We start from the raw sequence: 13,134 nt of genomic DNA on the forward strand, positions 1-13,134 counted from the left end.
TTCCTATAGTCTTTAGAATTCACTGATGCTTAAGCAAAAGTCAACTTCACAAGTCCAGGTGCATGCACCAGAACCAGGTGTGAAGAAATCAGAGGAACTTTCACATCAAAAAGCATCTGTAAAAAACATTGTCATGCAAGCAACTGCTGTATACAGTTTAATTTCAGTGATGACTTTGGACTTCTGTAAGTCATCTAATTAATATTTTTTTTCTTTTTCTATAATGATTAATATTATGTACATGTCCAGTTGAAAAAATGGTATAACCACAGGATCATCCTTTCTTTTTGTTTTTTTGTTTGTTTATTTTAAGATAATGACCTGGTATTGGATGCAAGAATTCCAATTCACCTTCTTGAAAGTTGTTCTTTAAAGCTGAAAACAATACAAAACAAATTCTGGAATTTTTATCTTAGTAAGTATGGTTTTCTATAATGCAGAAAATTGGGGTCAATATTACGCTACTGGTGTTTGTATATCAAAAATTACTATGAATAACATTAAAAGTTTTGTCTTTATTGCTAAATGTTTATATGAAATTCATCCTGCATTTCTTCATTAGTTTAATTGAACATCACAAGCTGTAAAGTTTTTCTTGTGTGGGGCACCATCTTTTGTCATGTTACCTAATGGGACACTTCACAACTGGAATGAATTAGAATTAGATGAACATACTTCTCAATACAGAATTGGGTGTGATAATTTTGTCACAAATATGTGTTGGGAAAAATCCCACAGAAATTCCCATTGTCAGAGAGAGCTACGAAAGTCAAACTTTCTTTGTCAATTTGCCAACTGCTCAGTGATTCAACAATGCTCTAACTCTACTGAGTTACTCTATTGAGTTACTCTATTGAGTTACTCTATTGAGTAAACTCTATTTACTTATTTTTACTCTGACTGCATGTTTATAATCATAAATATATTCTTCAAGTCCAGGCATGTGGAATGTGAGGTACTAATGATGCTATTAGTCAACACATCTCACTTAATCTCTGAAAGCCTTTGTTTACATGCTGTCTTTGTTTACAAAGGAAAATGAGAGTTAAGTGTTTTTAACTTAATCATTTCCCACAGTCATATCAAAAGACTTGGAGAAGATATTTGTGAATGTTAGCCTTTTGCTGCTGTGTGTCCCAAAGAGGAATCACATGCCAGTTCCTAAAACGGACTCCTGTGGTTATCTGCAGCAATGCTTGCACTGTGTGCCAATGTGCATTGTCAAACTTGTTGAAATTTATTTTCAGTTCCATTTTAAAACCACTGATATTAGAAGTCTAATAGCAAAATAGTACAACTTTCTTTTTCCAGCAACCTAATTTCATTAAGAAGCAGTACTTTTGTGGTTAAATGTGATTAAATATGGCTTAATTAATTGTTGTAGAATTTTATGAGTACTGATTATGCCAAAGATAAATGTTCCTGAAAGTCACTGTATTGAACTTGAATAAACAAAGTTAATTTATTGAAAATTATAATTTAACATGTCTCTGAAATTTATAGGAATGGAATCATCTTCAAAACCTCCTAGGAGTTGAAGGAGAAAATTGTATTTAGTCTAATAGGGAGCACTTGTGATTTTTTTGATGCAAAGCAATGTGCTCTACATGCTTGCAATCAAGAAACTTGTTCAATCTTCACCTGCCTTTGGGATGCCAATTCTGATGACTTTTAAAATGAGAGAAGGTGGCTCTCTAGGAGAGAGTAGAAATACTTGTATGCATACAATGGAAGTCTACTATCTGTTGTGAAGCTTTGATGGGAAATTAGAAAATTTCCTCTGTAAACATCATTCTGGCTTTCACAAGAAAACATTTTCATTTTGATCAAATTGCATTTATATGCAATTGTGTAACCAACAGGTAAGTATTGAAAAATAAAAAAAGAACTAAAATTATGTATTTTTAGAGATCTTTCTCCCACAGACTTAGTGGGGTTTTTTAAATTTAATGCACCATACTTAAAAGTGTGGTGAAATGAACACATTTTGCTATGGAGTTCTCTTGCATGTAGATCAAATGTTTTGTAAGTCCATATAGCTAGTACCTTTGATTGTTATCTTTATGTTTCACATTGTTCCTGAAAATAATTTATGAAAGCATACCTCAGATTTACATTTGAGTAATGTTTCTTTTTTACATTTTGATAGTGTTTCTTTGTAAAAAGGATGCACATGTTTGCAGAATAAATGTGGGGGGTTTTTTTCTGTTTATTTAAAAAGTTTCTGTACTACAAGGTAATAAACTCATGTATGATTTTGCTAGGCTTTGTAAGAGGCTTGCTGAATCTAAATACAAAAAAATAACATTCAATCCAGATTAGCTGATTATATATCTGATTATCTGTGGTTAGGGTCATTTTTTCTAAGCAGTTCCAGGTGAAAATATAAAGGGGAAACAGAAATAGAAAAGATGACAGGGTCCCAAAGTTTCCTTGTTCATTTCCACAGGAAGTTGCAATACTGATATCTATCCATGATCTAAGGCGGATGAAAGCTGGAATTCATACATTAATGAATTCCATTGCTAATGAACCTCTCTGGAGACTTTGCATCTAGAGAACATCTGCTACACAAAAGAGTGTTTTCTGAAGCTATGAATGATAGGTCTTGTTCATGAAATATACTGCACTGTTGGCTTCTCCTTTAAGATCGGGGACAGAACTTGTAGAACTACTGAGAGAGCTGTCCTGCAAATCAGGTTAGTAAAAATAAAACAGGTTCTGTTGCATTTATGGTCTTTTTGTTTGTGGTTTTGGTTTTTTTGTTTGTTTGCGGATTCCCTCGCATTTTAACAACATGGCAAATATTGAACTGTAATTATAATGTATTAATATTATGTAATTAAAATGTATTAATATTTTCATGTTAATTTTTTACTTGTCTCCTCAAAAGGTTCTGGAATTTCATAGAAAAATTAAGGTTAAAGATTTAGAAAAAATAAGGGCAATTTTTTTCCATTTAACACCAAGCAGGAAAAAAACAGCTCTGAGTTGATCTCACAGATTTAAACATCTGAAAACAACTGTCCTCTTTTCCTAAATTTTGAGTGCTTACAATTCCAAACCTGACTAATATTTTAGAGATAGCTACCAGAAGAGTTCTCATCCTTAACGCTTGATAAACATAAAATAAATCATGCTAAATAAAAATATTACCATTATAAATTGGTGGCTGAGGGAGCTTAGCATATTGTAAGCAGGTACTATTAGGGCTATAAGTAAAAAGCTATCTATTTTTATAACCTTGTCTATTAATTTACCATCAAATTCTTTTTTTTCTGATAAAATCATGCAAAATTCCTAGGTATGTGTTTTGTTAGCTTACTTTTCAAGTTCATGCTCTATATATTTCACAAGGTTTTTTTTGTTCTCTCTCTCTTTCTCTCTTCCTCTTTTTCTCTCTTTCTCTCTCTCTTTCCTTCTTTTAGGTCAGGACTTTTTTTCCAGTCTCCCCTTTTCATTTCATTAGTCTTTTAGTTATGCAAAACCAGTGTTCTATGCCCAGCAGAAGGTTTGTGACACTCACCACACCATCTTCTTCATCCTTCTTGTGATTGTAACTATTTCAGCACCTGCTCTTTCTTCCTGCCTTGGGTGGTTATGTATGTGCATTTTCAAACACATGCTGTCTTGGTCTATGTTAGTAATAGTAAAGATAAGCCCCAGGTTATATATTCATTACTAAAGAATGAAAAAAAAAGTTTTCTTTTTAGGTCCTTTTCTGACAGCTGTCTGGACTGGTTATTTCTGGAGCTACAGAGCATCTCAGCTTCATGGCTGCATCTAACTTTGGTTTAACAGATAGAAAAGATGTTTGCCTGAAGACATCTAAGAGGACAATAGAAAAGGCATTATTTCTTTGCCCTTTTGTGCCTACAGTGATGCGTACTCACATCTCTGAAAATAAATTGTAAGGATGGTCATTCTGACATGAAAACTTTGTTTAAAAGTAACAAATATTGTTTTTAAAATTACTGTTTGGGAATTAAGTGACCTGCACTTCAGAAGACAAGATGCTAATGAGAACACAGGAGGACAGTGTGATAAAGTGTTCAACAGCCTTCATATTTTTGGAAGGATACTGCACAAATCAGAAATAGTATTATTCTGTTTCTATGGCACCTTTTCTTCTTTTCTTCCCAGTTTTGCACTTCCTGAGAAAAGAACTCTTTGTGCTTTTCCTCCTTTGCCTCAGCTCTTTGGTTAGATTAGTCAGGAACTCATTACCTTGTGTCAGCACGAGTGCAGTTATACAGAGTTCATGTTGAGCCATGTCCAGTCTTTCAAATTGTCTTATTATCCAACTACATGGTGAACTCTTTGTTTGATGAACAAATGCTCTCCAGCAAAAGACCTTTGTGTGCAAAGGATACTCATATTCCTCCTCCTTACTCATTTTAATTGATTGTTCAGTGGCTTGGAAAACTAACTTCCTTGTCCTGTTGTAACTCATGCATTTCAGACCACCCGAGGCAGGTATAGAGGGACAAAACCAGTGTTTGTACTATGCTGTGCACAAATTGCAGATCATTTTTTTTTCCCTGTGAGTAAAAATAAAGAACAAAAAAGCATATGGTGCAATGCCAGTGGGATAACTATCAATCTCACAACTGCAGGTAAGTTAATATAAGAAGCTAATAATTTATGCAATTCTCACAATATCTCACAATTTTTACATTTCACTAACCTTATAAAGAAAAACATTGAGTACTTCATTCAGCAAAAAATGTCAGGATAAATTTGGGGGTTTTTAAGATATTTTTTCCTTCTCAATGTACAATTATGTGCTACCAGAAAATTAAATGCCTGTTTTTCTGTCCCCCACATCAAGACAGAACCAAATTTTGCTACTCCTTAATTGGCTGAAGGAGGATGCTTATGAAATAATCACATTTCCCTTGAATCAGCATGTTTCCCAGTTTGCTTGCTGCATGAATGAATAAGAATTGAATGATTCCAAGCAAATTTTTCCATCCAACAATACAGCGGGACACTTTACATGGCTTCATCTCTTGCCACAACAGTTTTTGCTGTAGTGATTATTTTTTAAATTCTTTTCAACATTTTTTTTTATTATGAAAACTTTTAAGGTTGGGAGACAGAAGGGACCATTTCTTTTCAACCTGAAATAGAGAGGCTCTGCTCTCTATTTCTATTCCAATAGTTTCAGTGATCATTGTTTACTGGAGTTTTAAGCCTTTTAGTATTTTGAGACAATGAAAATTAATGAATGCACTGACATTCAAAATTACATCCTCAGTCAAGTATTAGAATTTTGTGAAATAAAATATACCATTTCTAACAGCCCTGTCTCAACCTCCAAAACACATATTGATTTCAAGTCCTCAGAATAATGTGATTCATTCTTGAGGATCCACTTCTGTTCTGCATATGACTTGCCAATTTAGACAGATTTTGAGATGGTCCTCAGTAGGATGTTGAATGACTACCAGCCTGCAGTCAAATCAGGGAAAAAAAAGATAAAAACTGTGTAAACTACACGCTAAAAATCTCTGATCCTTTGGAAAGCTGTCTGTTGCTTACTAACATTAGGAATTAAAAGTCTAACAGATTCTTGTGCTCATCATAAACTGGTCTGTCACATTAAATACAGTATTTTTTTTTTAATTGCTTTATTGTCAAGGTGACTGTGTGCCATCAAGAGAAAGGAAAATATAATCTGAGCCCCTATATACTAATTAAACCAGATGCATGCTTTTTCTGGAAGAGATAGAATCAAGTATTAATCACTGGGGAAGCTACAACTCCCTGGAGTCACCTTCTTGGAGTCGGTCCAAACAAGTTTTGTTGAGTACCAAAAATCAACACAACATGAATGAAAGAGAAAAAAACAAACTTCAAAACAAGTATTTTGTTATGCTGTTTGAACTAATTACATATCTGGAATATATGACCTCAGGAGATACAGATGCTGCTACTGAATCTGACTTAATTTCAGCAGCATGAGGCTCAGTCATCTATCATCCAGCATGATCCTCAAAGAGGGATTCAGTGCTCTTGCAGGCTTAGCATGGAGCAGCTACAGCAAGGCAATGGAAAAGGGTAGGCAAAGAACGTGTCTAAGGTGATCTCTGATGCCTTGGCAGTTGAATAAAAGCTGCTCGTTAGGAATCACTTAGCTGGGTGTCAGTACAGGAAAACAAGCATTAAAGAGAAAAATAACTTCGTTTTTGAGTATTTGAAAATACCCAGAGAAACTGTGGTAAGTGTAATGGGGATTCAATGGACTCAGTGGGGACTCAATTCCTCACTTAGAGTATTGTCCAGTTATGTGTAAGACTGTGACAATCTGCCTTTTCCCTGTCAAAGGCACTTCTGCAAGCCCTGTAACACTTATGGGGCAAAAAAAACTGATAAGGAAGACTGTGTTGAACTATATACCAGTGGCCTGAGGATATAGTCTGTTAGAAAGTCTCTAAATATAGGCCTATATTCTAGTCTCTTAGAAACCTTTACACTTACTGTACTAAAGAAAAATAGGTGCATGCACCCCTGGACACAGGCATAAGAAGTTGTTTTTGAAACCATTGAATTACATTATTTATTATGCCTCCTTAAATGAAACTACCATGACTCTGAAATCCTGGACAAATGTTCTTTAGAATGAGCTCAATCCCTTTTAGGGTCTTCAGCTGAGTGGGAAGATAATCAGTGCTTGAATACATCCTCCAACCTGTCCTGGAATTTTGATGTAGTTTACAGTCACTAAGTGGCTAGATGGTTATATGGAGCATTTGTGAGCAAGTGTGTGGGGAAGTTTTTTATTCAAAATTGGAATCATCTTCTACTTAGAATGCTGCCAGGGTCGGAGAGTATATTGCCTGAATTTATCTCAAATTATGCTGATTTTGGATTGTCTCAATTTTATCCTTTGGTTATTTCAGCTCTAGTATGGAAAATCCCATAGCGAGTCTATTGGCGGGTTATAATGTTGGCTGCTGAATTCTATATTAACCTTACCTTAATCGTCTGGGCTTCATTATAATGCAAATAATGAAAAAATCATAACTTGAGTATTTGAACTGCATAGTATTTCTTGTCTTCTCCTCTTCCAGGCCTGAAAGCATTAGGAAGGTTCTCAGGAGAAAAATTCAACATGGCAACGGCTCCAACTCAGAGATACACTCCTAATTTCTGTTAGTTAAACAGGATGACTGAGCTGGCCTTGTGACTTCATCTGTGTCACAGAGGCAAACACTAACACATCATTCATAATAAGCTACTCTCCACGGGTCAGAGAGCTAGGGGCAAACCTGGAAGGTTTTACATGTATGAGTAGTTCCTGTCTTCTCTTTTTCTGACATTATTAACTTGGGTCTTACACCTTGAGCTTTACAGGTACTGGTAATATGCCCTTGCAGACATAAGTTGTTTCAAATGAGCAAAACTGGAGTTTCATGCTACGTGACTAATTAGTATAAGCAAATCTTGTCTCATAGCAACCTAGATCTGGTGATGAGCACCTGCCAGCCCAGATGGTTTGGGGAGGAATTTTCCAGTTTAAAAGAATAAAGTACTGTCGCTGAGCTGCTTCAAACTATTATTCAACAGGAATTTTGGAAGAAGTCTGAGAAGTGATTATGATGAAATCTTAAAAAATAAGAATCTCCAAAATTGTCATGCTCAATTGTCATCACTTGTCAAGGTATGACTTTTAAATAATGCATGGCTGTTACATCTCATTCTGCCTATGTGTGCTAAAAATAGTATTGAACAGGCATAATTTTGGGAATACTGCAAAACAAATAAGATCTACAAATTTACAATTTTTTTTTTTTAATATAAGATTTTCCGGTATTAATTGCAGTCTATAGTTCTAAAAAACTGCATGAACAAAGTTTTAGAGGAGATCATTATAGGAGATTTTTGTAAAATTTAAAAATAATTCAAATGTACAAACTCTTAAATACAGATTGACTGGAATTTTCTAACTTATGGCAATAGCTCAGAAAAAATATGTGGAAGACTCCAAAATATATCTCTGTGTTAGAGATATTGTTACAGCAACCTCATAACTTGCAGATGAACTTCTGATCTCACTGATATAAAAGACACCAATATTTCAGCCACCAAATATGGGGAAACTTCAACATTTCAATTATTTTTTGTTATCTAGAAATTTTAAATGAAGATGAACTTCTCTGAAGCTCTTTCATCAATTCTGTTTATTAACCTTTGAAGAGATTATGAAATCTCTGGGAGGACAGCAATGTTATTAGCTTCAATGAAAACTCTATGCCATATTTCCTTCTGCATTTTAAAATCAAGTACCAAATTTGCCTCAAATTAACAGATTGACTTTTTTGTTTCAGCTTTATTACTATGCCTTAAAAATGGAATACTTAGTAGCATTGAGAGGAAGGAATTCCTCTTGAAAATTTTGTGTGCTATTTCATTTTTCTTAGATGTATTTTAATATTAATTAGTTCATCTTGCTGTTTAATTTTAGAGATGATGAGGCAGACTGATGATAAAAATGTTTAGGGTTAAAAAACCCAACAATTTTTTACCTATTGTACCACTTTCTTGTGTATCTTTCCTTCTTTTTGTAAAACCATTCAATATGAAACATGAAGAATTTATTTTAAAAGACTGGTTTATTATGAAGTCCCAGAAACAATTTTGGCAGGCACTACACATGCTAATATATTCCCCAACTGGAATTTATCAGTTCTAGGGTTCAATGAGTCACAAGAGAAAAAACCAAAGTTTAAGGGTTTTTTTCAAATTTTGACTTAACAGCATTAGTACAGCCTTGTTTTTTCTCAGTAATCTAAAAAGAGTTCCTTGAGAATATATGAAAGGTGCACAAATGCATATACATCTATTTACATCCTCTTTCCTTGATGAAATAGGTGCTTAATTATATGTCAGAACTAAAATGAGGATATTTCACCAGTCGCTCACCATTCACTGCAGATCTAGAGTACAATTTAATCTCTTAACACATTCCAGAGTTGTACTTGCTTAGAGCCCTCAGATAAGAGAGAAAAAATAGATCATATCATTGGCTACTTAGGACTGGAAGAACAATATCTTCATGTTATTGAACAAACTCCCAATTTTCCCCCAAATACCAGCAAAGCACGAGGCAAAAGAAAGAGCATCACTGACAGAGAGGTGTACAGGGGAAGCTGGGATATGTCAGGCTGCAAGAATAGCTCAAAGCATTTGTATCAGAACATACCATGTACATTTTGGTTAAAATTAAGAAAAATTAGCCAACTTTCACTCATCACTCCTCAAACTACCATACCACAACTCATACTACAGGATTTTGCTTAGTAATTTTTCACCAATTTTTTTTTTTTTTCTCATGTTTTTCTTTACAGGAGAGAGAAGGAATAGAACTGTATTATTTAAAATTATTTTAGTTTTTCCTCTCTGTTTTCACAAAAATAGCAGGTGTGATCCTATGATACAAAAGAGGTAAGAATAAATTCAAGCCCCTGTGATACAATATCTGAGGCACAACTTTTCTCAGTAATGAAAGGGTCAAGAAATCTGATTGTTCTGTAACATACATTCTGATTCTTTCTTAAAATAAGATAAATTTAGAATATATCACATGTAACTGCTTACTAATCATTTTGAGAGCAAACTCACAATAATGAGCAAATTATAAAACTGTCATTAAGCCAATTTGGTGGCATGAGATAGTTAAAAAATGTATTGAGGCTTCAAGACTAAAGGCTGGATTAAAACTAAGATAACAAGTGTTATACTTGTAAAGATCCTGAACAGGAACTGACAGGGAGGTCTGATTTCCCACTGCTACATACTACTTACCTCATTCTTAGACTTTGGTGACAAATTTTTCTCAAATTTCTTTTAAATTTTTGCCCTGAAGCTCACAGGACAAAATAGATGATGTCGTCAAAACCAAGCCAGACAGATATTTCAGAAAGAATGTGATGAAAATAGCACAAATTGTCATCCAAGGGTTTCTTCAAACCAAAGACCTTGGAAACAACAAAAAAAAACCCATTAGATATGCATATATGGGCATGTTGGATGTGCATTTGAGTGTAAACATTTAACACACAATAAGAGGAAATTAAGGGAAGAATATCCCGGATAAACCAGTTTATTTTCAATGTCAGATGGCATTGTTTAGGCAGATAATGTGACTGCTTGCTGAGGTTTCTGAGCAGATCTCCATACTTAACCTATTTTCAAGTTTTGTATCAGGTTAAAAACTGAGCTAGAATATTAATTTTCTCCTGAGAGACACATGAAATCTGTTATAGCAGTGTATGAGAATTCTGGTATAAATGACTAAATACATATGAATATGTAAATATTTGTGTGAAATTGCAATGAGTCAGGTCTCCCATGATTGTCACTGAAAGGTCTTGACCCTTCCAGTTCAGTACAGCAGAATTAAGAAATATATTCCTACTGGAGGGTATACAGACACCACTGCAATCCTGAGTAGCAACAGAAGAATCAGGAATTATTCTTTAGGAAATTAGACTGTCATGAATGAATTTGGGTAAATCAGTAGGGTTTTTTTCTTCTACTGTTATTTTTAAAGTATGTTTCTCTTTTCTTGACTCCAACATATGTGAACATTTTTTTGTTTGCTAGTCATCTCAGCAGTTGCCCAGTACTTCTATCTGCTCCCCGTTCCAAGAACTGACAGCTGCCTCAGCTGATCATCAGCTTGGCTTAAAACTTCTCTTCAGAAATTGTTCCTCTTTTATTGCAGTGCCATGATATATTCAAAGTCTACTCTCTCAGACACAGGGAGAAAACAAATGAAATTAAAAAGAAAAAAAAAATCTTGAGTGTTTTTATAGCTACATTTAATTTCTACAGTCCTGTCTGGCCTGCTTGGGAATTGTTAATGTTATAAATAGAGGCAGCAAGGCATTTTGAAGTAAGAGATGAATTGCATTCTGGTAAACTACAGGAGATGTAAAGATATGCTACTACTGCCCTTATGGGGAAATGGCAAACCATTGACCTAAATTTTAAAGAACAGAATGATTTTCAGCAACAGTAAGAATTCATACTGATGAATTCAGTCTAAAAACCACTGAAATCATTCATTCCTTATCCAGTTCCTTCCTTCTTAAAGGTAGTTCTTCTGTAAACTTGGAATGTCAATTCTAAAGGTTGTATCAGAAATTTTATTTAATGCTTTCTGTGTCTTATGTTCCATCCTTCAATTAAGCAGCTATAAAATAAACATGAGAAATAAGGCTTGTTTCTGTTTCAATCAACACACTCTATATTCTCTCACATGAGATCACAGAAGAAAATTCTAATTTAACAGTATCAAAATAAAATACAACCTGCCTAGGACATTTCAGAAAGGAGTTCCAATAACCTAACGTAATTTCTTTCATTTTATTTGAAAAGAAGTTTACTAGAAGGGCAAAAAACCTAAAAAAATACATCTGTAAAGAAATTCAGTGTTCAGTACTAGAAATGAGTGTCATGTCGTTCCTGTACAACCAGATTAGTCCAAAAACCGATGCAACTGTTTTCTGTTTGCTCTAAATATTCAGCATGATTTACCAGAGACATATGTAGGAAATCTTCCTTCTTTTCAAGTTTATTAAAAATTGTTACTGTACAATGAAAGCTGAAAAGTATGGCCAAAAGATGCAATATAATGACTTCTTTTCAGCTCAGTCTCCTTGCCCACTACAGCATCGAGTTATGCCCAGGATCAACCTCAGTTCTTAATATTAAGAACTTTACAGTGAGCAATCCAAAATCTCTTAGGAGCATTCCTTGGTATTATAATTAATCATTTAGACAAATTCCAAGATTTTTAATATTTATTTTCCACAGACATTAAAGAAATGCTCTTTACTGGCATGAATGCTATGGAAATCGAAGTTAAATTACTTTTAACTCCATCATTTACCAACAGTCTTGGTTCACTGGTGAGGTTCCAGATGACTGGAAGCCAGCCAGTGTGATACCTGTTCACAAAAAGGGTGGGTGCAATGTTACAGGCTGGGGATGGTGTGGCTGGACAGTGCCCAGGCACAAAGGGACCTGGGGGGACTGGTCGACAGCTGCCTGAACATGAGCCAGCAGTGCCCTGGTGGCCAAAAAGGCCAAGGGATCCTGGCCTGTGTCAGGAATAGTGTGGCCAGCAGGAGCAGGGAGGTCATTCTCCCCCTGTCCTCGGCACAGGTGAGGTCACACCTTGAGTGCTGTGTCCAGCTCTGGGCCCTCAGTTTGGGAAGGACATTGAGACACTTGAGTGCGTCCAGAGGAGGCAACGAGGCTGGTGAGGGGCTTGGAACACAAACCCCGTGAGGAATGACTGAGGGAGCTGAGGTGGCTCAGCCTGGAGAAAAGGAGACTCAGGGGTGACCTTATCGCTCTCTACAACTCCCTGAAAGGTGGTTGTAGTCAGCTGGGGGTTCATCTCTTTCTCCAGCAGCAACTGACAGAACCAGAGGACACAGTCTCAAGCTGCATGGAGGGAAATACAGGTTGGATATTAGGAAAAAGTTTTCTACAGAAAGAATGATAAAGTATTGGAATGGCCTGCCCTGGGAGGTGGTGCAGTCACCATTCCTGGATGTGTTTAAACAAATACTGGATCTGGCTGGCACTCGGTGCCATGGTTTAGTTGAGGTGTTAGCGCAGGGGTTGGATTTGATGATCTTTAATGTCTCTTCCAACCTTGTAATTCTGTGATTTTGTAATCAATCCAGTGAGAGCAGAACATAATTATTGGACAGATACACTCATAGCAACAAGATGAGTTCATTATAAATTTATTCACTGTAATGTGTTAGTTAATTTATCCAGTGTTCTATAAAGATATGAAAGCTTTGTGAAGCTTTTTTAACATATGAATGGAGCAATAACTTTGATGAGGAGTAGAGAGTGAAATTTTATGGATATGTTGTCTGACTCTGTAAATGAGGGCAAAAAATCAAATAGAACAAAATAAAAGTGATAGAAATTCAAATTCACTAGTTGTTCCAATTATTGTTTGTTTGTTTGGGTTTTGCCTAATGTGCCGGTCCCTTCTGAGAGACAGAATCAGAATTACTTTTCAAAAGAATCAAATTAAAATATAAATTACAAGCGCTCTCTCTGAATCTTGATTGAATGTGGATGACAGCAAGAGGTGTC

The sequence above is a fragment of the Fringilla coelebs genome, assembly GCF_963513975.1.
Source record: "Fringilla coelebs genome assembly, chromosome: 5".
Lineage (NCBI taxonomy): Eukaryota > Metazoa > Chordata > Aves > Passeriformes > Fringillidae > Fringilla > Fringilla coelebs.